Below are 24,976 nucleotides of genomic sequence, written 5' to 3'. Positions count from 1 at the left end.
CTGGACCTGGAGATCATGGCCGCATCTCTGTCCGTGTCTCTGGCCTCTGCCATGTGCACTGGCTGTGTTGGGATGGGGTGGGGGACAAAGATAATCTGTGCTTGCCGTAAATGTGGCATGGGGTAGGCAGACACATCGCTCACCTGCCGCCTTGTGCTCCAGTGACGAGTGACAGGGTGGGACAGCTCATGTCCCTGGCAGGATGTGCTGTCTGTGCTCTAGGATGTTCACACTGGGTTTTGCAGACCCAGGGTCCCAGCCCGAGTGCCAGGGAGCTGCTGTGTGTGAACTCCAAGGCTGGTCAGCAGTGAGGCCTGCTCTGTGCTCAGCATGGCCAGCACCCAGCCACCCGAGCTGGCGTCTGCCGGTACAAATGAGTGTGGGGCATGATGCCCCTGGTGACCAGCGGTTCTGATCTGGAGTGGAGGCCCAGGCCACTCTGCTTAGTACTGGGGAGGAACTCAAAGGGGGGAATGGTTTTATTTGGATAAATTTGGATTTTTCTGGACATTTGGTTGTAGGGAGAACGGAACAGAGGCTTTTTGGACTGGGGATTGGGTTGGTGAAGGCTCACGACCAAGGGGGGGCTCTGGGCAGGCAGAAAGAGTTAGGTGCTGGTGTGCAGGTGCGCCCTGTGGAAGGGGTGGGGCAGCGTGGCAGAAGGTGGGGGTCACCCGTGGCAGATGGTGAGGGTCACCCGTGGCAGACGGTCAGGGTCACCCGTGGCAGACGGTGTGGGGCGGTGCAGGAGACAGTGTCCCCATTTTCTGCTGCACCTCTGAGTATTCCAGTGTTGCCCGGCATTGCCAACTTGGTGGCTTAAAACACCCACGATTGGTTCTCCCAGTCCCGGGGGGCACGCTCCCTCCAGGGGCCCCAGGGGAGGACTCTCCCTGGCCTCGCCAGCCGCTGGTGGCTCCAGGTGCTCTGGGCTTGTGGTCTCGTAATTCTACCTCTGCCTCCACCCTCACAGGGCCGTCTCCCCCGTGGCACCGTGGGTCAACTACTGCTGAGCCCTGCTTCCCTAAGGACACTTTCCTAAGGACACATTTTGCCCACGCGAAATCTAAACCACTTTTATATTGAGATCCCTAAGTTAATCACTCCTGCAAAGACCCATTTTCAAGAAAGATCATATTAAAAAAAAAAAAAAAAGAAAGAAAAGGAAGGAAGGTCGCACTCCCAGGTACTATTTTTTTAAAAAAAATATTATATATATATATATTTATTTGGAGGCAGAGTTACAAGGAGAGGGAGAAGGAGATAGAGGGAGAGGTCTTCCACCCACTGGTTCATCCCCCAAAGGGCGACAATGGCCGGGCTGTGCCAGGCTGAAGCCAGGAGCCAGGAGCTTCTTCTGGGTCTCCTAGGTGGGTGCAGGGACCCAAGCACTTGGATCGTCCTCCTCTGCTTTCCCAGGCCATCAGTCAGCGGGGAGCTAAATTGGAAGTGGAGCAGCTGGGGCTCAAACCGGATGCTGGTGCTGCAGGCCGCGACTTAGCACACTGGGCCACAGCGCCGCCCTGGGGACCGCTACTTAGCTGCCTTCCACCGCTCCCGTGCCTGGGAACACACAGAAGCGACCGTATAGTGAGTTTCTAAACAAGACAGGTGACCCAGCGGGAATGCTGTCACCATTTGTACACAGCTCCTGCTGGAAAGTTCTAGCGCAAGCCTAAAGCGAACCTACATCGTAACATCACCCACCACCCGCGGGCGTGGGCCACACTTGTCCCAGTCACTGCGGTGGCTACGCGGCCCGTGGCTTCCTTGTAGGGAGAACGCCCAGTGGCCGGCTGGATGGGGTGTGGGCAGGGCTCCGCCCTCGCGAGCTGTGTGGACTGTGCTGGTCAGAGATGAAGTCCAGCCACCGCCTGGCTCGTGCAGCTTCATTCTGTGACCCTGGGGTTGTGTCAGCCCCGAGCAAGGGACATCTGTGTTGCCCGCTCCTCCCCAACAGGGGGCGCCATTCCACAACCCCAGAGCAGTGGGCGCCTCTCCTAACTTAAGCCTGCACCCGGGGCTGCAAAGTGAGCAGGGGGACCTGGCTTTCCCACGGCCTTTCCCCCACTTCCTGCCTTTGAGAGGTTCTCTAGGCTTCAGGGCAGGAGTCCACGCCTGCCCACGCGGACACGGCAAGGCGGGGGAGGCCCACAGGTGCTGAACTTGCCCCCGTGTGGGGAAACAGGATGGCTACGAAAGGGCAGGCGTGGGCCTGCAGGACGTGGTCAGAGCCGTGGCCCGTGGAATGCCCATCACCACCTGCTTCTTACTGAAGTCTCAGCGAACAAGCAGGGAGCTGTCAGGGCGGCCTGAGAGGCCCAGGTCAGCAGGTCCTGACGGACACCACCAAGTCGGAGGGTGGGGCAGGGAAGCAGAGCAAAGCCCACCTGGAAGCTCCAGGGGCAGGGGCTTTATCACCACCACCCGCCAGCATCCATACCGCTCAGCAGAGTGACAGGCACCCCAGGGCCCTGGGGGTTTGGAGACAAAGTAACTCCAGAGGAATCTGGAGCTGGGCTTTGCTCCTGCACCATTTGCAAGGGACTTCCTCTGACCCGGGTCAGAGCTGCGTGCTGTGTGTGTGTGTTTGTGTGTGTGCGCACTTGGGTACACCATGCGTGTGCCTGTCAGTGTGCATGCGTGCTGGGGCGGGGCTAGGGGAAGGAGACCCAGTTTTCCATGGGAAGGTGGTGATGAGGTGGTCGCTCCTGGGTGCCCCGGGGAATGTAGCTGGGGGAACTTGATGGACTCCAAGCCCCGCACAGACGTTGAGGATGACCTGGTGGGTGGGGGGTGTTGCTTGTTAAAAGGCGGGGAAACTACAGCTCCTAATCCTTGCAGGCCAACTAGGATCAACCAAGCGCTCAGGACACTTGTGTCCAGGCATCGCAATGAGGTGTCGTGGCTGCTGCTGCCTTTTTTTTTTTTTTTTTTTTTTGAGATGCTTCCTGTCAATAACTTAGGAAGATGAAAGAGAGAGGACGTTTTTCAGAAATATTTTTAAAAAGATGTTTAACTTCCCTCTCCTCTAAGCGATTCCATGGCTTGGTCTAGTCATTCGGATTAGCAGGTGTCTTGGTGGTGAAGTCTTCCGTAAGTAGGAGGCCAGAGAGGTTTCGAGGAACAAAGACCCCATTATGAGACGCCGCGTTGTCTGAGTCAGCGAGACTCTCCCGGGCATGGAGTCTCTTCTTCCTTCTGTTTCGATCCAGTGGTCCACGCCATCCGACTCTCCAACAAGGGGAGAAGGCGAGCCACAGCAGCTCCCGTTTAGACACTGCGTGGGGGCCATCACCGACACCCCAGGTTAAACGTGGCTCAGAGTGTGCCGAGAGCTGCTGTCGGGAGGAACGCCCTTCCTCAGCCTCACTCGCTTTAGGGTCAGGCCTCGGGGGGGGGTGTGGATGTGGGTTACAGCCGGGATCGAGCTGCCTCGCCGAAGGGGATGCTGACGACCGAGTTCTGAGACACTGAGTCAGTGGATATCGCGAGGAAAGCAAGCACCAGCCTCATAACCCAAGTGTGCGTTAGGAGACACTGCGGGCAGGAGAGGGGCTGGTCGGCTGGGGGTAGGAGGGGCTTCTCATAAAGCAGCTACTGGGGAAGCAGAGCCTCCTCCCTCTCCCCCTCCCCTCTCTCCCCCCTCTCCCTTCTCTCCCCCCTCTCTCCCCCCTCTCTCCCCCCCTTCTCTCCCCCCTCCCTTCTCTCCCCCTCCCTTCTCTCCCCCTCCCTCCCTCCCTCTCCCCCTCCCCTCTCTCGCTCCCCCCTCTCTTTCTCCCTCCCTCTCCCTCTCACCCTCTCTCCCCCCCTTCTCTCCCCCCTCCCTCCCTCTCTCCCCCTCCCCTCTCTCGCTCCCCCCTCTCTTTCTCCCTCCCTCTCCCTCTCTCCCTCCCTCTCTTTCTCCCTCCCTCTCCCTCTCTCCCTCCCTCTCTCTCTCCCCCTCTATCTGTCTCTCCCTCTCTCCCTCCCCCTCTCTCTCTCTCCCTCTCTCTCTCCATCTGTCTCTCCCTTTCCTTCCCCCTCTCTCCCTCCCCCTCTTTCCCTCCCCCCTCTCTCTCCCTCTCTCTCTCCCTCTCTCTTACTCTCTCCCCCCTCTCCCTTTCCCTCTCTCTCTCCCTCTCTCTCTCACTCTCCCTCTCTCTCTCTTGCTCTCCCTCTCTCCCTCTCTCTCCCCCCTTGCTCTCCCTCTCTCCCCCTTCTCTATCCCTCCCTCCCTCTCTCTCCCCCCTCCCTCTCTCTCGTTCTCCCTCCCTTTCTCCCTCTCTCTCTTACTCTCTCCCCCCTCCCTTTCCCTCCCTCCCTCCCTCTCTCTCTCCCTCTCTCTCTTGCTCTCTCCCTCTTCCCCATCTCTCTCCCTCCCTCCCTCTCTCTCCCCCTCCCTCTCTCCCCCTCTCTCTCCCTCTCTCTCCCTCTCCCTCCCTCCCCCCTCTCCCTCCCCCCTCTCTCCCTTCCTCCCTCTCTCTCCCCCCTCCCTCCCTCCCTCTCTCTCTCCCTCTCTCTCTTGCTCTCTCCCTCTTCCCCATCTCTCTCCCTCCCTCCCTCTCTCTCCCCCTCCCTCTCTCCCCCTCTCTCTCCCTCTCTCTCCCTCTCCCTCCCTCCCCCCTCTCCCTCCCCCCTCTCTCCCTTCCTCCCTCTCTCTCCTCCCTCCCTCTCTCTCTCTCTCTCTCTCTCTCTCTGCTGACTGTGAAACCCATCCACGCCCATCTAGTGAATTCTCACAAGTTAATGTACGGCAGCCCCCCCCTTACCCAACGTTTCACTTTCTGCAGTTCCCCCGTGGCCTGGAAATGTTATATCGAAAATTCCAGAAGCACACAGTCTGCATCACAGATATTTTATTACAGTGCATTATTATAACGGCTTGATTTTTATTATTAGTTACTCTTGTTAATCTCTTACTGTGCCAAAATTATAAGTTAAACTTCAGCAGACATAGGTGTGGGTAGGGAAAAATCATAGTATACTCATCTGTAGCGTTTGGTCTTGGCTGGGGGTCTCGGAAGGCATCCTCGGTGGCTAAGGGGTGGCCATGGGAAGGCGACTGCCCAGTGAAATCACAAACCATGTGCAAGCCACAGCCCGCCGCGACGTGACGCACTCCACTCACATGCAGGCTGAATCAGTCGCAGTGAGAGCAAACGAGAGAAACCCAAGGACAATGATTCCAAACGAGTGACCCGGCTATCAGAGACTTAGAAAAGCAGCGAGGGCCCTGTGATATTTTGGGAGGGGGTAGATCCGTCTTTGTGATCTTGCTACGAAAGTAACTCCAGGGAGGGCTTATCCGTTGGCTGCCCTACAACTCTGTGTCTAAGCTCTGTCCTCGTTAGCTCCTGTGTCGCTGTTGTTGATTTGAACAGTTGGGTCATGGTTTGCCGTTATAACACCCAAACCGAACATTTATTCTTATTTTCTCTTCGGGGACCTTGCGGCTTATTGTCATGGCTTTTTGGGCCAAACTTCCTCAATTCTGTGAGACACTGGTGCCCGTCCTGTTGGATGTTTTATTAACCCGTATTAGTGCTGGCATCCTCCGCCGTTGCCCCCAGGTGCCTAGCAGGGTAGCACGTCCCCAGCACAGCTGCCGGGTGAACACTGGACACACACGCCCTGGTCTCCTCCTGAAGCTCCGCTTCACTGAGCACGCAGCCCCCAGATGGCCTCTGAGAGCCCCCGGGGCAGCACACGCAGCCTGCAGGCATCTTTCCAAGCCGCAACGGTGACGGGGGAGTCGGCGGTGGGTGGCAGGGGACTGAGCAGCGCGATTTGTACAACCGCCACCTCCAGCTTGAGGGTCTTCGACCGTCCCCCTGGTTTTCCCAGTGAGAGCTCTGGGTGGGGGATGGTGCAGTGACTATGGACGGAGATGTACCCGAAGTTCTCCCTCGCACAGTGGCTGGGCCATGTCTTTTTTTTTTTAAGATTTATTTATTTATTTGAAAGGCAGAGTTACACAGAGAGAGGAGAGGCAGAGAGAGAGAGGAGAGGCAGAGAGAGAGAGGTCTTCCATCCGCTGGTTCACTCCCCAGATGGCTACAACAGCCGGAGCTGCACAGATCTGAAGCCAGGAGCCAGGAGCTTCCTCCAGGTCTCCCATGTGGGTGCAGGGGCCCAAGGACTTCAGCCATCTTCCACTGCTTTCCCAGGCCACAGCAGCAGAGAGCTGGATCGAAGAGGAGCAGCTGGGTCTAGAACTGGCACCCATATGGCATGCCAGCATGGCAGACGGTGGCTTTACCCCCTACACCACAGCGCCAGCTACTGAGAAGTGTCTTAAAAGGAGTAAGGCTCGTTTCCAAAGCCAGCCTGGAGTGGGGAGATGCCTCGTTATCAAAGTTGTCCCTGTAAGCCCATTGGAAGGGCGCAGGGTGCAGCCAGCTGAGCAGGGGTCGTCACACACAAGACAGCAGCAGAGAAGGAGTGCACGCATCCCTTGGGCTTGCTTTGAAGTCAGTTGGCGCGTCCCCCCTCGGCAGAGGGGCAGGAGAGCGCATCAGGTATCCCCGCTTTGCTGCGTGGTGTGCACTGCTTGGTTTAACACTGAGCCTCCCAAGTGCTGTGGCACATCCACGTGTTGGCTCCTCGTGGTGGAGATCACGCGATACCGGGCTTGTGCTTGCTTGGGTCAGGTGAAGGTGCAGTGTGTGTGTGGTGAGACCCTGTGCACTCTCTCATCTGGTCTCTCTGGGAACGCTCAGGTCTTCTCATGCCGGCTTAGGGGTTGGGGATAGTTTTCCACTGGACAATTGCTCCATACCACGTTGGCCCCATCAGCCAAAGCCCCCCTCTTAGGGGAGAAGTTCACCAGCAAATCTCACCGTGCAAATGCTCTTCCTGCTGTTTCTATCCAGTGTCAGGGTCCCAAGGAGAGCAACTCTGCAGGTGTGTGTGCACGCGCAGGTGTGTTCTTGCACCTTCGTGTGTCATCTTTCCATTAGGAAAAGCAGAGGAGAAGCCCACGTGTCCGTACAAAGGGGTGCCTCGCCTGAGCAGAAGCCACGAGTGAGTCCCTTCCGCTGTGCACCTGTTCTGATGCGAACACTTTTCTCTTGGATGTGGGGCGCCGTGGAGATGAACGCAACATCCCTGAATGTTGTCTGTTTTTCTCTCCTTTGTGAGCACGGAACCTGTGTGCCGTCAGCCTCATTATCATTCTCCTAAAATCGCAGTGACTGACCCTGGGGCAAACCGAATCTGGTGGCTAGATGTGCCCTGCTCCTGTGGTACGTGCACATCTGTCTAGCTGATGCCACAGCAGCCCTATTCCTGGGAGTAGTATTGAAATCCCTGTGTTAAGGGCCGGCGCCGCGGCTCACTAGGCTAATCCTCCGCCTAGCGGCGCCGACACACCGGGTTCTAGTCCCGGTCGGGGTGCCGGATTCTGTCCCGGTTGCCCCTCTTCCAGGCCAGCTCTCTGCTGTGGCCAGGGAGTGCAGTGGAGGATGGCCCAGGTGCTTGGGCCCTGCATCCCATGGGAGACCAGGAAAAGCACCTGGCTCCTGGCTCCTGCCATTGGATCAGTGCGGTGCGCCGGCCGCAGCGCACCAGCCGCGGCGGCCATTGGAGGGTGAACCAACGGCAAAGGAAGACCTTTCTCTCTGTCTCTCTCTCTCACTGTCCACTCTGCCTGTCAAAAAAAAAAAAAAAAAAAGGAAATCCCTGTGTTAAAAGGACCTGTTCCATTAACTGAGATCCGTTCTATCCACTCCAGCACTGGGAGACGTGAATATATTCTGGGGTTTAAAGATCACTCTTATACTTCCTCAGAAACGCATTTCGCAGCCCTGAATAGGGAACATTGATGTGGTTGTGGTTAATTATTTGGACTTTTGCTGGGCATGCCGGGAGTCGAGCTGTTTCTGCTGGTACCCAGACTAGAATTGGAACGCGGAGTGTCTTCCGATGACACGTCTGAAGTCATATTGATCGAGGGAGGTGTTTTATTGAATGATAAGAATGACATGGACTTTATGATTTTGCAATTTCCTGCAGCTGGCGCAGCTCATAGAAGCATATTCGTCCACTTTCTGTTACTTTCACTAAAACACACGAGGGGAGTGTCTTGGGACGGTAAAGCTTGGTTTCAGCATAGAGGCTGGAGGCTGTAGTTCAGGATCCGGGCCCTGTGCAGGCTGTCACCTGTGCAGGCTGGCACCTGTGCAGGCTGGCACCTGTGCAGGCTGGCGCGGTGCGGGTACCACGTGTGATCCAGGAAGCAGAGAGAACAGCCAGGCAGAACCTGGACTCAAATGATCAGCCCTTTCTTTGCTTTCTTTTTAAGATGTATTTATTTATTTGAAAGTCAGAGTTACACAGAGAGAGAAGGAGAGGGAGAGAGAGAGAGAGAGAGATCTTTCATTTCCTGGTTCACTCCTCAGATGACCGCAATGGCTGGAGATGTGCTGATCCGAAGCCAGGAGCCAGGAGTACTTCCAGGTCTTCCACTCAGGTGCAGGGGCCCAAGCACTTGGGCCATCCTCCACTGCTTTCCCAGGCCATAGCAGAGAGCTGGATCAGAAGTGGAGCAGCCGGGACTAGAACCAGCGCCCATATGGGATGCTGGCACTGCAGGCGGCGGCTTTACCCGCTGGGCCACAGCGCCGGCCCCTGACCAGCCCCTTCTGGAGAGCCACCCTCCTTGAGCACGCCCCACCCCCCCCCACAACCTAAAGATCACCCGCCTGCCCCATCGCTCAGATGTCGTCATTAGATCAAGCCTCGAGCATGACTTACACACGTGCCCGAGTTTTCGGGAGGTGAGTCCAGCCCAAGCCACGACAGACTACACGGGGTGAGGGTCGGGGGCACCTCCACGGGATTCTAGAGAGCTCACGCAACAGGCACATTTCGTCATCAAAGTTGTGACGCGTGGCTTCCCTCCTCGGCCTGCAGGTGGAGAAACTGAGGCGCGGGGGGGGGGGGGCCCTGCGCCAGCCAGGACCACCCCGAGGGTCAGTCTGGTGGTCACGGTGCTTCCCACGCCCAGGTCCTGCCTTTGCAGACACTGCCTGTGTAGGTTGCCTAGGTGATCTTTTTTTTTAAAGTTCACTTACAAAAGATACATTTATTTTACAGAACAATTGAAACTGGAAAGACAAAAATCCCATGCCATTAGGGGGGTGTTATAAAGATAACACAACACAAATATTGTTTTTGGCAAATTAACTCTAGCCAGAAACTGTTGTGAGCCAAGTCCACGAACCCTGGGGGTAGAGATTTGGAAGTGTTTTGGGCACCAGGCACCTTAGCGCCCATCCGGGACCCTCTCCTCTCCTCAGTCAGAGGATTTGAGGAAGCAGGAAAGAGAACGGCCCCTCCTCGCCTTCATCCTCCAGCCAGCTCCTGCTGCTCTGCCTCCTTGGAGCGGGGCAGGTTCGGCCGAGAGTTTTCGTGGCAGCATCAGCCTTGACATTCTGAGGTCTGAGACACGGACTGGGAGCTTGCTGTAAGCGCGTGGTCAGTGGCAGGCAGGGGAAGTGGTGCGAGTCTGACGGACAGGCGTCACCACATGCTGCAGGCCCTGTAGGCCTTGCTCAGGGCTTGATCTTCCTCCCAGAACAAGGGGGGAGCCACGGAGGGACTTGGGGTAGGGGGCAGACCATCCCGTTTAGGTTTTAAACAGATTGCAGCAGGTGCACGGTGGAAGCCAGGCTGGGGTGATGGAGCGGACACGAAGGGACTGCGCCCAGAGGCGGGGCACATTCCCGCCAGAGGCGCAGGACAGCTGGTTGTGAGGTTTAAAGCTCAGTAGACAGGGCTGTGTGCACCCACCCTCCATCCCAGTGTCCCCCTCAGGTGATGTGGGGCCGAGTGCCTTGGACAGGTCCACCCCCAGGGTGCCACACCGTGTGTCACGTGTGCAGCTTGCTCCGCTGACTCAACCACACACCATCATCTCACACCATTGGCACACACTCTAGCCCAACCTGGAGCCCAGACACAGCCCCTGGCCAGGGTGGGGGGCTCGTATGTCTGCAGCCGTTCTCTGTGCGCGGAGAGTTTGACTGACGTTTCACTACTGCAAGATGGTCCTTGATGCCTCACCCCATCTCCTCGGCTCAGGCTGCGGCTGCCTCCAGGGAAGACCAGGAAGAGGAGTGGCCGGGTCTCAGTGGCGCTGCGCGTCTCTGATTTTAATTGACTTGCGTAGTTCCAAATTGCGTGCTGTCTGTACTCCCACCAGCAGCACCCGAGGGGACTGCTCCTTCCCTCGATCCCATGCAACTCGGTGTTCACCCTGAGCAGGTGGACGGTGCAACCTTCCCAGGCTGTAGGCAGGAAGCTCCCGCCCACCTGGATCGCCAAAGGGGTCTGCTGCACTTCTGTCCACGGAGGTGGACATCATCTCCTGGGAAAAGGCAACACGGAGGGACAGCAGGGCAGGTCTGCAGAGCACAGAGAAGTGCGTTTGTCTCGGCCGCACCCGAATCCACTGGGTGTGGCTGATGGCCTCTCCGAATCTGAGCACACTTGGTCTCCAGCAGAGGCACGATGTCCCAGCCTGCCCATGGCCACGCCACCACGCCAGGACTTCCGCTGTGCCCGGCCAAGTCGTTAGGCCCGGATAGCGGTTTGCAGAAGAGATGAACTGGTTTGCAGGCTGCACCCGGGAAAGCTGGACGAGGCCGTGGCACCCCCCTCCCCGGGACGCAGGAGTGCGCACAGTAATACAGGAGGCACCGTCACCGCTCAGCCGCGTCCTCACTCCTCGTGGCAAACAGAAGCCGCGGAGATGAATCTCGCGGCCCCGTCTGGTTTAGGGTGGGATTTGGGGCCGCGCTCCAGACTCACGGGATAAAATGATGAGGCTCACGGAGCTGTGACTGCCAATGTAACAGCAGCGTTTCTTCTTTCAAGCTTTTATTATCCCCAGACAGACACCCTGTTATCTTGTTTTGAGATGTTGCTCCAGGACACGGAGATCTCAGCACTGGTATTAGAAAGGAGTCGTTGGTTATGAGAAGAGACTCAATTCAAGTGGGCAAAGAAATAAATTAAATAAATAAAGGCGGTGGGGATGGAAGACATTCATTGTCTTATATGACAGAGACGGCTTCAAGTCCACAGGTGCCACCCCAAGTCCCACACCGAATCTCGCAGGCCCGGTTTGGGTCACGTGGCTCCCCTCGAACCAGCCCCTGGAGATGTCGTGTGGCCAGGTCCGGGTCACGCACCTGTCCAAGCGTCTGCTACAGACGTTAAAAGCAAAGGGGCGACCGTCTTCCAGAGAGGGGGGGTCAGGCAGCTGTCCACTGTGGTGTGCAAACATGGCGAAGCCGCCTCATATTTTTGTTTAATGCAATCAAGCACCCGTTCCTGAGTCCCCTGAAGTCCACAGAAAGAGAGAAAGCAGCAGACGGTGCAAGTCCTCGTCTCAGAAGCTTCGAGACTTCCTGGAGACCCGAGATGCTATGGGAAGCGGAGGAGAGTGGCCCAGCCCGAGGTCACGTGCCATTCCCGGGGCCTGCTCTCTGCCGGGCGCTGTGTGGGAGGAGGAAGACGGCAAATGAGAACAGGACATGGCCCTCGTCCTCTGGGAGGGCCCAGTCTGGCAGGGGAGCCAGCGCAGCCTGGTAAACAACTCATTACAGATGCAATGCGGTGTGCTCTCTGATATGATTAAGCTCCTGACAAGGCCGGCTGGAGAGGAGAGGGGAGAGTGGGCCTGCATAAACAGGGACAGGCAGGCGGGGGCCGCTGCTCCTGCCGCAGCCCCTCCACCTGGGCGCTGGGCGAGGGGGCTGTGGGCCTGCGGGCGAACCAGACGCCACCCCGCCGCCCTGCCTTGGCCCCCCACTTTTGCAGCCCAGGATTCTGTGCCATCCACTTGCCGAGCTGCTGGAAACAGAGGCACAGAGCACTTAACCACTCTTTACTATTTACCTGAAATGCTGACTGCCCCCCGCCCCCGGCAGAGGCTAATAGATTCCTGTCAAAACGGAGTCACTCGTGTGGAATTCTGACTTCTGCACGGACAGCGATGGCTCAGGGGTGGCGCTGGGCGTTCAGGATGACAGAGCCATTCACAGCGAAGCTTCAAGGAGGATGTTTTGAAGATAAATGGGCATTTGTGTCGAGAGGGAGAGAGAGACCCCCCATACCTTCAGTCCCAAACCTGAAATGGGGCGGTTTGGCTTCTGGAAGGCTTTCTGGAAACTTCTCACCTGTGGATTGCCAGAGAGCCCCAAGTGAAGCCTGAACTTTGTTCTAGAATATTCCAGCACGAAGGGCTGGAGCCAGGAGCCAAAGTCAGTGAGAAGTGAGAGGCTCAGCCCTGGCTCTGTGGACCGACAGATGGGGTGCGAAGGGTAAAGTCGCCCTTGACAAAAGCACACAGGGCTTGGTGGGCCCAAGTCATCGGCGGCTCCCTCCCCCACACTTCCTCCTGGCACCTGCTCTGCCCAGAGCCGAGGGCCCTTGAGGACTGATTCTAATGTGTCGCGGGGAGAAGGAGCCTCGAGGGTAACCAGGGTGCAGGACCCAGCGTGCGAGGCAGGGCAGGGGAGGCGCATTCTCTTTTTTAACCCTCTGGATCGCGTCACAGAGAAAGCCTTGTGATGCGTTTGCAGAGCCCTGCCCTGGTCGCCGTTCCCAACTGAGCGGGCCCAGGTCTCCGTCCTGGCTGGGGTTTGAGAACGCGGTTCTGTTTCCACTGTGTTCCTTCTTCCAGGGGGGTCTGCTCCTTCCAATGCCCACTCCTCACTCAGCCGACCCTGGGGGTGCCAAGTCCTCCCCGCCCTGCTCTTGGCCTCCTTGGGGGTCAGAGTGACACAAGGGCAGGAGGTGCTCAGGCTGGACTCAGAATTCATCCGGGTCCCAGATTCAGCTCTTGCCACTTCCCGGGGCAGGGGGCTCCCTTAGATCTTCCTCTGCAGTGTCTGGGTCTGGATTCACTGACCCTGGCCCTCCAAACCCCATGCAGGAATATTGACTCCATTCCCTGTGGTGCAGGCGCTGTGCGAGCTAGGAAGCACCTGTGGTGTGGTGGTCATCGTGGCTGACCGTGCATGCGTGTGTGTGTGTGTGTGTGTGTGTGTGTGGGTGGTGCACCAGGTTCCCACCCCAGTCCACTGCTGGCAGAACTGCACGCAGCCAGAGGGGGCACTGGCTGGCGTTTGGGAGGTTGTGGGGGACACACGTCTGCACTCGCCCCGCAGGCCAGCACTGGCCTGAAATGTGGGTGAGCCGAGGGGCCCTGAGCAGGCACCGTCCATGCCTCAGCCTAGTCCAGGCCTCCCCTGGTGGCACCGTGCCTGCCCCAAGACAAGGGCACTGACAGCGGGAGAGAGGGGAGAGGGGGTGGGCCTGCATAAACAGGGACAGGCAGGCGGGGGCCGCTGCTCCTGCCACAGCCCCTCCACCTGGGCGCTGGGCGACGGGGTCTGCGAGAGAACCAGATGCCACCCCGCCGCCCTTGAAGCGTGGGCCGGGGCACGGGGGCTCTGCTGCAGCCACAGGTGCTTCTTCCTCCTCTGACTTTCAGCGTGGCCCCCCACCCCCCACCCCACCCTGGGGTCGGGAGGCGGAAGGGCCGTCAGCTCCATCCTGCACACCAGGAGCCAGCATGGAGGCAGAGAAAGGCAGGTGCAGCCCAGAACTTAGCCGCACCCGGTGCTGGCTGCTGCGGGCACCTTGCGAGCCCGGGTGGACAAAAGGCGCTTTTCTGAGCGTCAGTGTCTCGAATGATCAAGTGTTCATTAAGCACCCCCGGGCGCCAGGCGCTGTCTGAGATGTGTGTCTCTCAATTTTCCACCATTTCCTTATTTTTTTCCCCTAGCCAAAGGCAGAGTGAAAAATGAACTCCGCGCATGGAAGCCTCTGGTTCCGTTAATGACGCCCCCTCCCTGGCCCTCCTCCGCGCTTATCCATCTCCTAAGGTGCCGCTGCGTTTTAACCCCTTCCGCAGGCAACCTAAGCCCGGGGCGGAAATCGGCGCCCTGCCCGTGGCTCCAGGGTGGCGGGGGCGGCTGCCACGCCAGACCCCAGTCCCCCCCACACCGGGGGCCAAGGAGCCGCCTGCGCCATGGACGCTTCTCGAAGGTCCTCGCTGAGCCCCCCTGCGCCCGCCCTGTCGTGCGCATGACTCTGGGTCTTACGTGAGCAGAGGGGTAAAAAAAAAAAAGCTGTTTTTCTCTTTTCCTTTTTCTTTTTTTTTTTCCTTTTTCCCTGGCAACAACCTCGCATAACCTCAAAAGTTACCCATGAATTTACCAAAACTTTTTTATGAAACTATTTTAACCTCTGGTGGGGGTTAAAAAACAAGCTCTGTGAATTTATTGCACGGAAAAAAAGCGGAGCGCGCGTTCGCGTGTGATGGGAAGGCGTCTCCCGCACTTCAAGGGGGCCCCCTAGCGCCGGCCGGCAGTAGCGGGGAGCCCGGAGTCCGGAGCCCGGCGCGGGAAGCCGACAGCGGGAGGCCGGGCGCAGGGTGCGCGCCCTCTGCACCCAGCTCCGGCCCCGGGGAGCCCCCGCCGCTCCGCAGGCCAGGGCACCCCTGCACACACGTCCCGTCCACGTTCTTAGGCGCGCAGGTGGCCGGCCCAAGCGCAGGCTGAGCTCGGGCAAGGGGGCGGACAGAGCCCCGGTGCTGTTGGAAGCCGGCGACACCGCGCACCCCTGCCCAGCGGATGCCTCTCGGCGCGCCCACCTCCCCCACCCCCACCCCCACCCCGGCCTTGGACCCCCATCTTGGTCCCCTACTCAGTGCCGCGCAGGTGCGCGCGAGAAGAGGTGACTCCTGATAGAGACCGGACGCAGGGAGGGGGCTCATCCGGCTTTGCAAGGCGGAACAAGCCAGCCCGGGCCATGGCGGTGCCGCCCGGGACCAGAACGCAGGCTGCCGTGCGCGGGGGCTGGTTCCGGTCAAGGTCGTGGCCGAGCCCATCCTCTCCAACCTGGGAACCTGTGGCTCCCTTTCTCTTTCAGTAGGGCCCTGCGTTTTAAAAAGCACACAAAAATATTAGGAAGCAACCATCCTGAGAGAGGCCGGAGAGGGGCGAGGACGGCCGGCTCAGAGCCCAAGACCCGGCCCACGTCAGAGCTCAGCCACCCGCGGCGCTGCGGGCTTGGAGACAGCTCGGCTCCCCCATCTTTAAAGTGGGGGTGATGGTAGCAGTGATAAGTGTGTGTCGCACGGGGCAGTCCCAACACGCACGTGTGCACACGCATGCGTGCACACGCACACACACGTATCCCACCTGGGCCCCAGAGCGGTCGGCTCTTCTGCGAGGTTGGGGCTGCAGGAGCCCATGGGGATACGAGAGAGCAAGACGGAGCTGTGGAAGCTAACTGTTGAGTCACTGTGGCTCCCCCCCCCCCCAAATCCACTTGAACCAAATGCAGAAACCAGCATGGCCACGGCTCTCTCTCGGGTGGGGTGGGCGGATTTTCTCCCTCTCCCCCTACCCCCGGGGGGCATATGGGAGGCACCCCCTTTCAGTACAGGCTCGCGATGGCACTGGCGGGGAGGCGGTGCCTCTTCCTGCTTGGCTCAGCCCCCAGGGGTTCTCACAACTCAGACCCGGTGGCGGTGGCCTGGGTGCTGGCGGGGGGTGGGGGGCACGCTGCTTTCTCGTCTGTGGCTCGGCCGCATCCTCCCCCAGGCTGGCTGCCCGGGGTCCTGGAGGCCCAGGCTCCGCTCACCGGGGAGCAGGGGCGTGGGGGCGGCCTCTGGGCCTGGCCTGGGCCCTGGCCTGGGCTTCCTTCCTTGCAGCCCCGTGCAGTGCCCAGTCTTGGGCTCTGGGGCTGCATTCACTCGGGCATCCACGGGGCCAGGGGCCGTTCGCCTTGTGCCCCAGACCGTGTGTCTTGCAGGGCAAATAAAACACGTTTCGCCGAGCTCTCATTGTCTCCTAAAACGTGGAGCCGTTAAAGCTTCCCCAGGTTTAATAGAGAAAACAACAACAGAATGGCTGCCACAGTGATTCCAAAAAGCAGAGTAGGAGGACTACCGGGGACCAGGGGACATGTGTTCCCACTTATCTGCTCAAATGGATTAAAGAGACTACACTATTGATTTTGAAAATCCACACATTAATGGTTCAAAGGAAATTGGCTTTGTATGTTTTAATATGCAAGCAATTATTTTCCTTTTAAAATTGCTCCTGAGTCTGTAGGGTTTCTATTTTTGTGGGGCTTTTTTGTTTTTGGCCCCTCGTTCGCTCTGTAGGGTGGAATCCTGCGTGCTGCTAAGTGGAGGGAGAGGGAAAAGCTCTTCCTTTTCACTTATTAATGTCTATCTGTTGTGTTTAATTTCAATTCATTTGGATTCATGTAAGTAACATTTCATTATGGATTTAATGCATGAATATTTTAATTAAGAATTGGGGAACATTTTGGTCCATTTTAAGCAACTCGGCCTGGTTTCCTCGGAACGTGTGCCGGAGGAGAGAGGTTCTTTCCACTCCGCGGGGCCACATCTCCTCCCTCACCTCGCTCTGATTTCCGGCCGCCGTTCAGCAGGGCCTGTGTTGGTGCCATGGGGACACTGGCTCCCAGTCCTGCCACTCCATAAATCTGAGAGACACCAAGCAGTCATCTGTGCGGTTAGATAAGGAGGAAAATGATGATTTCTCTGTTATTTTGGCTGGAAGAATGGGAATCGAGATTCATCAATGTCTGTGGGAAATGGCTGTTCCTGGGAGACGGCTTCTTCCATCAAAGTCGTGATTTGGGTCTCGGATGCAGACGCGTTAGAGGATTTTCCAGGGGTCAGGAGCTGGCGAGGGGGCTCGACTGGCAGGTGTGCCGTGAGGTTGGCGCAAGGCACATCTTCAGTCCGACCTGGAACGTGGCGAGGAGGCTGCGGGGAGGCCGCCGGCCGCCGTCTCGTTCTCTGGGAACTAGAATGTCTTGGTGTCAGTCACGATTGTTGGCAGGGAGGGACTAAGATGCGACTCAGAAAGGACCAAACACAAAGGAGATTTGTTTGCTCGTGTGATGCGAAAGCCCAGGGCTGGATTCAGGGGCCTCCGTGATGTCACCGGGGTCGTGTCCGTCCCAGGCTGGAATTGCTGTTCCCGGTGGCGTCTTCACGCCAGGCGCGTGGTGGCCCCCGGCGAGCCCTGCTTGTGTCCCGCCCCGCGTGGGAGGAGGATGTCTAGCTAGCCCAGCATCAGCTCTGATTTAGTGAGGTTTGGGTCCTAAGCTGCACTCTGTGGCCAGGTGGGTGGAGGGTGCCTACTCCGACACAGGAGGTTGTAAGTCGGCCGGCTCGTGTGCAGAAGGGGATGGCTCCGTTCACAAAGAACACGCCTACTGCTGTCCACGCCTGCTGCCCGGGAGAGCACAGCCAGGAAGTGACTGCGTGGCCGTGGCTGTCCTGGGCGCCTCCGGGGCCCGGCTCCTCTCCTCGGTACCAGGCCAGGCATCCACCCCTTCCTATTGTGGGTGTTGGCGGCTGACGACTCCTTCCTGCAGCTTTCTGGAAAGGATGGCTGATGGCTGATGGGAGCCATGTTGTCCAGCAACATGAACACGCTCCCATACACGCACGCACACGCGTGCACTGGCACGCATGCCATAAGCATGCCTCCCTTTTACTGCAGGTGGTGAGAAGCTGGGAGGTGAGGCACAGGCCAGAGTTCGCGGTGGGCCAGGCCAGGTTAGACTGCAACAGAAAGCAGCTCCTGTTTTGGTCTGCCTTTTCCCTCTTCTCACTCCCCCCGAGCTTCTCCATAAACCACTTTCGGAACAAGCACCCGAGCCACGGTTATCTAGAAGCCGTGAGTCACCGCTGTTGACCGCTCACGTCCCGGGTCAAGGCCATCTCCCGTTTTCCCAGCACAAAGATGGCAAGGGCTCTTTGGACCAATCTGAAACAAGACATACAGACACAGATGAGACAGGCAGATTTCTGCTCTCCGTGTTTAGTTCATTAAGCTGGTTCTGCATGACTCTTTAAATCCCACCTTGCATCAAATATTCGTTTGCCGAGAACTGCGTTTTCTCGCATTTCATGACGCGCTTCTAACCAAGCCCGCAGCGTGCAGCTCTGTGCCCGCCAGAGCCACTTGTCTGAGTCATCTAATAGGTTTCCCCGTCATGCCAGCCCTCGGGGAGGCAGAGCTCGCAGAAGCTGGGGACAAAGCCAGCAGAGGCATTTATCTGCCCACGGCCGTAAGCACCGTGGTGCAGTGAGGATGCTTTCTATTTCCCCGCTAGGTGCCTGTTCGCCATTTCCGCAAAGTAAACATGTTCCATTTTGCTTTAGAACAGCAGCCTTTAAGAGATTTGTTTACCACAACAGCCAGTGCTTATGATTGTGTCCCAAAGGCCTTGGAATAATGGCTCAGTCCGTGGTCAAGCTTCTCCGCTCCCATCACCTTGTTCCAAGCCATTTTTGTTTGGTGATGTCTGTGAGTGACCCAGGCCAGCGCTGACTGGCGTCCTCTGGGGATAATGCGTGTTCCTGAACAGTGCCTTCTAATCTGAACTGAGGTGCACCTGCTCCTTGACGTGCAATGGGGTCACATCCAGATAAGCCCACGCAAGGCAGAAAGTACCTTGAGTTGAAAATGCACCTGTCCCACCTCACCACGGAACACTCCAGCTCAGCAGCCAAGTGCCCAGTACAGCGTGTGAACGTTGGACCGCACAGCACTAGATCCAGATTCCAATTCCAAGTGTGGCTTCTACTGGCTGTGTGTGGCTTTCATGCCGTTGTAAAATGCATTGTAAGTCGGGAACTGCCCGCTACTGAGAGACCTGGGAGGGACGTGGGAGGCCGTAAGGACGAGGGCACACTGTCTCTCCTGAGGGGTGAACTTCAGGGGGAAGAAGGTCCCCTACACTCAGATGTGTGAACTCCTCAGAAACATGTGAGCTCTCTGGTCAGCCAGCGGGACGCGATGGGACCAGCAGCTCTTGCTCCCACAGCTCAGCTGTGACATTCTGGGACTGAAAGGAATTTGGCTGGACATAGAGATGGAAGGCTTTCCTTATCATGATAGCAATAAAACTCGAAAAAGACCCACCATCTAAATGATGACCCAGTCATGTCTAGTATGTGCTCTGTGGGAGTGACTGTTTCCCCACGCACTGTTCTAAGTAGTCATCCTCCTGCCCTTCTTACTGTGGTCATCTTCATGCTCAAACTTCAGCTATATTAACAACTAAAGTTACTATTGAATTGGCTTCTGTTGTATCATCTAATGGTAATAAGAATAGGGGTAATCTTTTTTTTTTTAAGATTTATTTATTTTCTTTGAAAGGCAGAGTTACAGAGAGGCAGAGGGAGAGAGAGAGAGAGAGAGAGAGAGAGAGAGAGAGAGAGAGGTCTTCCATCCACTGGTTCACTCCCCAGATGGCCGCAATGGCCGGAGCTGTGCTGATCCAAAGCCAAGAGCCAGGAGCTTCTTCCGGGTCTCCCACGTGGGTGCCCAATTGCTTGGGCCATCTTCCACTGCTTTCCCAGGCCATAGCAGAGAGCTGGATCGGAAGTGGAGCAGCTGGGACTTGAACCCGCACCTATATGGGATGCCGGCGCTGCAGGTGGCAGCTTTACCTGCTGCATCACAGCGTCAGCCTTGGGGTAATCTTTACTAACCTACATGAGGACAGTCTTCTACAGGATGGCCAGTGTCCGGGCTCTTTTATCATCCATTTTAAACTTTTTCACAAGAACACAAGTGCTGGAAGGGTAGTGACTATCAAGGTGAGAAAGTGGGCATCGAGGTTGCGTGACGTAGGCGCTAACACAGCAGGCAGCAGCTGTGAACCCAGCAGCCTGGAGGCCGCCAGACCCCAGCTCGTAAGCGACTCTGTGTGCATTCCAGGCGCCAGTGATGTTGTGGGAAGATCCAAGGCCGCCGTGATCTGCAAATGGGTATTCCCAAGGATTTTTTTAATTAGAAGTCTGCACATTAGTCATCCTAGATAGATAGATAGATAGATAGATAATAGATAATAGATGTATCAGAGGTAACCAGCGAACATTTTTATACAGCAGAGTGACCTTTCGGCCATGTTTCTCCGTGGTGTGAGTTAGCTGCTGCTGTGTAACAAGGCTCTGCATACGCCCGGCTCGGAGCAGGTGCACACTGCTGCTGGTGAATCGTGAGGTCAGCAGGCTCGGGAGGCCTTATGGGGCCTTGCCCGTGCCCCTGTGGTGTGGTTTAGGAGCCTCACTCACCAGCACGCTCCTAGGCTGGCTGGCAGAGGGGTTGGGGGTTGGGGAGTGTGCCTCCCCCAACCTGCTGGGGCGTGGTTTCAGAGTGAGCGGGAGCACGCAGGCCCGGTGAGGCCCTGATGTGAGGCCGGCCCCACACCGCTTCTGCATCCTGCTGGCCAAGGGAGTCACAGACCTGCCGGGGTGTGAGGGGTGGGGACGATGGCTCCGCCTCCTGGGACCCCCGCAAGGGACACTGCAAAAGGTGTGGACCCGGGCAGTGCTCAGGAATGGAGGCTTTATTTTCAAATTCATTTTTAACTCTTCTGCCATCAATCTACTGTACCTTCTATCTGGGACACGTGTAGCAATTTGGAAGACCATTGCTAGGAGCTTTTAACAAGCACGTGGTTCAGTTTTCATGTGACAGGCAGGCTGGTGGCAGGGAGCCTGGGCGAGCACAGCCCGGGATCTCCCGGGGACTCAGGAGCCTCTGTTCTGCCCCCCCCACCCCCACCCCCACCCCACGCCACCGAGTCTGGAGGGAGTGGGTGCCCGCGGCTGCTGGCCTTTCAGAGGGGAGAAGGAGAGAGGCCCAGGCCCTAGCGGGTGAGCTTCCAAGGCTTCCCGGAGGGCTTCCAGGGAACCCTGCCTGCGCCTCGTTGTCTACACTGCAGGTGTCCAGAGCCGGCGTTCTCTGGGGAACTGAGAATCACTGAGGCACTCTGTCCGTCAGAAGCACGGGCGCTGAGGATGGCGACAGCTGGGGTCTGCCCGCTGAGTGGCTCCAGTTTTCCATCTGTGGCACTGGTGTGGAGCTTATTTTAATCCTACTTAAGTGTAAAGAGGAATTAATTAAACACTGAGTAATCAGCGGTCCAGGTCAGGGACTGGACGTGGCTTCTATAAAATGCTGTGACCCTGCTGCCACCCGGTTCCACCAAACCCGCGGGAGGGAGCACCAGGATAGTGTGCAGATGGGCATGGCTGTGTCCCAATAAAGTTTTATTTACAACACCTTTGCCCTGCGGGCTGCCGTTCGCTGATCTGATCCAGAGGCTGTGTGGGCATGAGGACACGGTGGAGGCTGGTACGGAGGGCTCAGCTGGGGAGCTGGGGAGCTGGGGAGCTGGGGACCCAGGCTCCTTCCGTCTCATTGCTCTGCTCCTTTGTAATGGTTGTGGACGGCATGGATATTGCATGATGGCTTCCACTCCCGTTTTTCGGGCCAGAACCCGGTTCCCTGGCCTGGTGTGGCTACGGGGGGCTGAGACCTGCAGCTCATGGTTGCACAGCTGTGTGCCCCAGCTGGGGAGGGGCTTCCTAATCAGGAGAGATCAGAAATCAGCAACTCGCAGTGCTCTGCCGAGAGAGAGAGACAGAGAGAGGGAGAGAGAGAGAGAGAGGCGCCAGGAGAAATTTCAAAATAAAGACCGGTTTCCGTTATTGTCCACACCAGTGGTGCCATTTCCAGAAATGAGTTCCGTGCCGAGAGGCCTCCCCGTGTGGCCCGGTTTGTGTCTCTCCAGGCAGCGGTACAACAGCGGCAGTCGTGGACTTCCAGCGTGGACACTGGGGAGTGGCCATGACACGACTCTCGTGAGGGAGGAGCGAACTCCCTTCCGCAGCTTCCTCTGAGCCCCTGAGCCTTTCAAAGGCTCCCCCTGGAAGTCCCCGCCCCGTCCCGCCCTCCGCCCCGCCCAGGCCCGCACCTGTGGGGCCGGCTGTCCTTTCTTCTCCAATCACAGGGTGATCCCAGCAGGGGAACACCTTGCCGTTCTTTATGCAGAATGAGGTGTGGCCTGCGTGCAGCCATCCTGCCCAGGGCTCCCTCTGTCCTTGCCTCAGGCCACCCCTCTCTCAGGGGCACCCATGGGTGTCTCTTCCCCCCGACACAGCATCAACCCCGGGAGGAGCTCCGGGCCTGGCTGCCTCCACCTCCCATCTGGGTGACCTCTGGGGACATCTTTTCCCCTTTCCTCCTTTCAAATCCCTCCTGGCACGGGCACCTTCAAAATTCACACCCAGCCTTGTTAGAAAACTGCCCCTTTAAAAAAGAAGACGAAACTCGTGATGAATGCAAAGTGACGTTAAATAGTTTAAAAACTCACATGGACGCTGGATTCTGTCCCGGTTGCCCCTCTTCCAGGCCAGCTCTCTGCTGTGGCCCGGGAAGGCAGTGGAGGATGGCCCAGGTGCTTGGGCCCTGCACCCACATGGGAGACCAGGAGAAGCACCTGGCTCCTGGCTTCGGATCGGCGCAGCGCACCATTTGGGGAGTGAACCAGTGGAAGGAAGACCTTTTTCTCTCTGTCTCTCTCTCTCTCTCACTGTCTAACTCTGCCTGTCAAAAAAAAAAAATCAGATTTTTAAATTATAATCAGTGAGCAAATGGAGCCCCGCCACATCTCACTGCCCTGCCCTGCGCTCACCAGGACGGGCTGGGGGAGGGGGAGGCCGTAGGGGTCCTGTGAAGACTGCAGTTCTCCCTCGGCTCTCGGGATGCCCGGGGCCCCGGCACGCACTTGAGCCATGGGTGAGCCTGGCCGGGATTTACCATCAGGGACCAGGAGAGACACCGTGTGAGGGACTGTGCCGCGATTCTCCGGAAGAGTAGAACAGCACTCGGGTGTGAGTCTGGGGGTCAGACAGATGAGGTTTCTCTCTCTCTCTCTCTCTTTCTTTTTTATTTGACAGGTAGAGATATAGACAGAGAGAGAGAGAGAGAGAGAAAGGTCTTACTTCTGCTGGTTCACTCCCCTAATGGCTGCTACTGCTGGCGCTGCGCCGATCCGAAGCCAGGAGCCAGGTGCTTCTCCTGGTCTCCCACGGGGTGCAGGGCCCAAGCACCTGGGCCATCCTCCACTGCCTTCCCGGGCCACAGCAGAGAGCTGGCCTGGAAGAGGGGCAGCCGGGACAGAACCCGGCGGCGTCATATGAGTTTTCTCTTTTTAATGACACCTTTTTAAATTATTTCCACTGTGCATGTTTCTGGGGTCTGGTGTGATAATTCTGTATCTATAGAGTGTGTGGTGAACATTTTATTAGATTTTTCTGATTAACATATAATAATCTTGCATAGAAGGGCACTTTAAAAAGTTTGTGGAAAACGGAGCCTCAAGTTCAGAGGCAGATGTCTGGTGCAGTGGATAGCACGCTGGCTGCTTGGTTCACCGGCAAGCCGACCAGAGCGCCTGGGTTCAGTCCTGGCTTCTGCTGATGCACACTCTGGGAGGCAGCAGGGGACGGCTTGGGTACTGGGGTGGCTTGAGTTCTGGGCTCCGGGCTTTGGCTTGGCCCCACCCCCGCTGTTGCAGGTGTTTGGGGAGTGAACCAGCAGTGGAAGGCCTTGCTGTCTACCCTACAGGACAATGGGCAGTTTAGCGTGCAAAGCTGCCTCACGAAGCCTCCTGGTGCCATGGCAGAGAGCAGGGGACTGAGAGACAGGGACAGGGGATAAGAATGGAGGGGACCATGCCAGGTCTGTCCCCCCACCCCTGCTGGAGGCATCCAGGACCTGCCTCGGACCCTGCTCCTCCCGGGGCCTCGTCCCCTTGAGAGCGCTGCCCTCGGCCCGGGGAGCCCCCCTCGCCCCTTTCGAGTCCCTGTGATGCAGTGTGAAGGGTATTTCTGGGTGAAGCTGACTCGGTCTTTGTCAGCTGTGACACGAGGCCACGTCCCCCAGGGTCTTCACTGGGACCAAACTGCTCTTGGGAGAGTAAATCACTCACTCTCCTTGAAAACATTCGACGTGAGCTGCGTTAGGGTCGTCCCTGTGAAAACCAACCCTGAACCTCTGACCAGGGCAGAGACGCCACCTGTAACCATGAAGCCTATTCACCTATTCACGATTTCGTCGTTCAGCCTGTAGCACTTTGCCGACTGCCATCCCCTCACACTGATCAGCGAGTGGGCATGGCTCTCCCTCCTCGGAGAAGCACCCCGGGGGAGGCACGCAGGCCCACTCTCTCGCCCCGAGCCCAGGGCCAGCAGAGGCCCAGGGTGGGAGCTGGATAGCTTTGGGTCCTCAGATACAGGGCAGATACAGTCTGATGTAAACAGACTAATAATTTTTAAAAGGTTTTATTTATATGAAAGGCAGAGTTTCAGAGAGGCAGAGGCAGAGAGGTAGAGACAGAGACAGAGAGGTCTTCCATCCGCTGGTTCACTCCCCAGATGGCCACAACGGCCAGAGCTGAGCTGATCTGAAGCCAGGAGCCAGGAGCCTCTTCCAGGTCTCCCACACGGGTGCAGGGGCCCAAGCACGTGGGCCATCTTCCACTGCTTTCCCAGGCCACAGCAGAGAGCTGGATCAGAAGTGGAGCAGCTGGGACTTGAACTGCCGCCCAGATGGGATGCCGGCACTGCAGGCGGCAGCTCTACCCGCCACACCACAGCGCCGACCCCAAAGACTAATTTTTTAAGATCGAGTTTCCAAAGTTTGTGTTTGCTTGGCAAGGTGACACCCGTCTCAGCCGGCAGGGAGAATGCATAAGCATTTCCCACCCTGGCCCGCGCCCGTCCCTTCCCTCCCACGCAGGTGTCCTGGCCCCGAGTCCCTCTGACATTACAAGCTCACTCTCTCCTCTGGGCCCATCCAGGGTCCCTCCAAAGTCGCTTGGACGTACCTTCTTCCTGCCGACGTGGAGCTGTGCGACGGACACACCATCCGGGGTCTGTCACCCCGGCCCCGCCAGGGAGCCACTCGGAGCGAACTTTCCTTCCTGCCTTCCGCACTTCTCTCCTCTCCCAGGTGCAGAAGGGACAGGAAGCTGGAAGTGAAGGCGCGCGGGAGGCTGGAGCTGCCCCTTGCAGGAGCCCGGGCAGCCCTGCAGGCGCCTCCTCTCCCCTTGCAGGAGCCCGGGC

At 57.7% G+C, this 24,976-nt stretch overlaps 1 protein-coding gene and 1 long non-coding RNA gene across 3 annotated transcripts in view; one reads left to right on the top strand and one right to left on the bottom strand.

Moving 5' to 3' along the window:
* Positions 1-24,976, top strand: part of ZNF831 (zinc finger protein 831) — a 93,119-nt gene that overhangs the window by 50,559 nt on the left and 17,584 nt on the right. The gene's annotated exons all lie outside the window — the stretch shown is intronic.
* LOC127487928 (uncharacterized) lies at positions 8,688-12,540 on the bottom strand. Its single transcript, XR_007915223.2, has 4 exons — positions 12,168-12,540; positions 11,887-12,037; positions 11,178-11,484; positions 8,688-10,933 (listed from the first exon to the last, which is right to left on the bottom strand). It is a non-coding gene; the product is annotated as an uncharacterized lncRNA (long non-coding RNA).

The sequence above is a fragment of the Oryctolagus cuniculus genome, chromosome 11 (assembly GCF_964237555.1).
Source record: "Oryctolagus cuniculus chromosome 11, mOryCun1.1, whole genome shotgun sequence".
NCBI lineage: Eukaryota > Metazoa > Chordata > Mammalia > Lagomorpha > Leporidae > Oryctolagus > Oryctolagus cuniculus.
The sequence above is the reverse complement of the archived record's forward strand: the minus strand, read 5'-3'. Positions and strand labels throughout refer to the sequence as shown.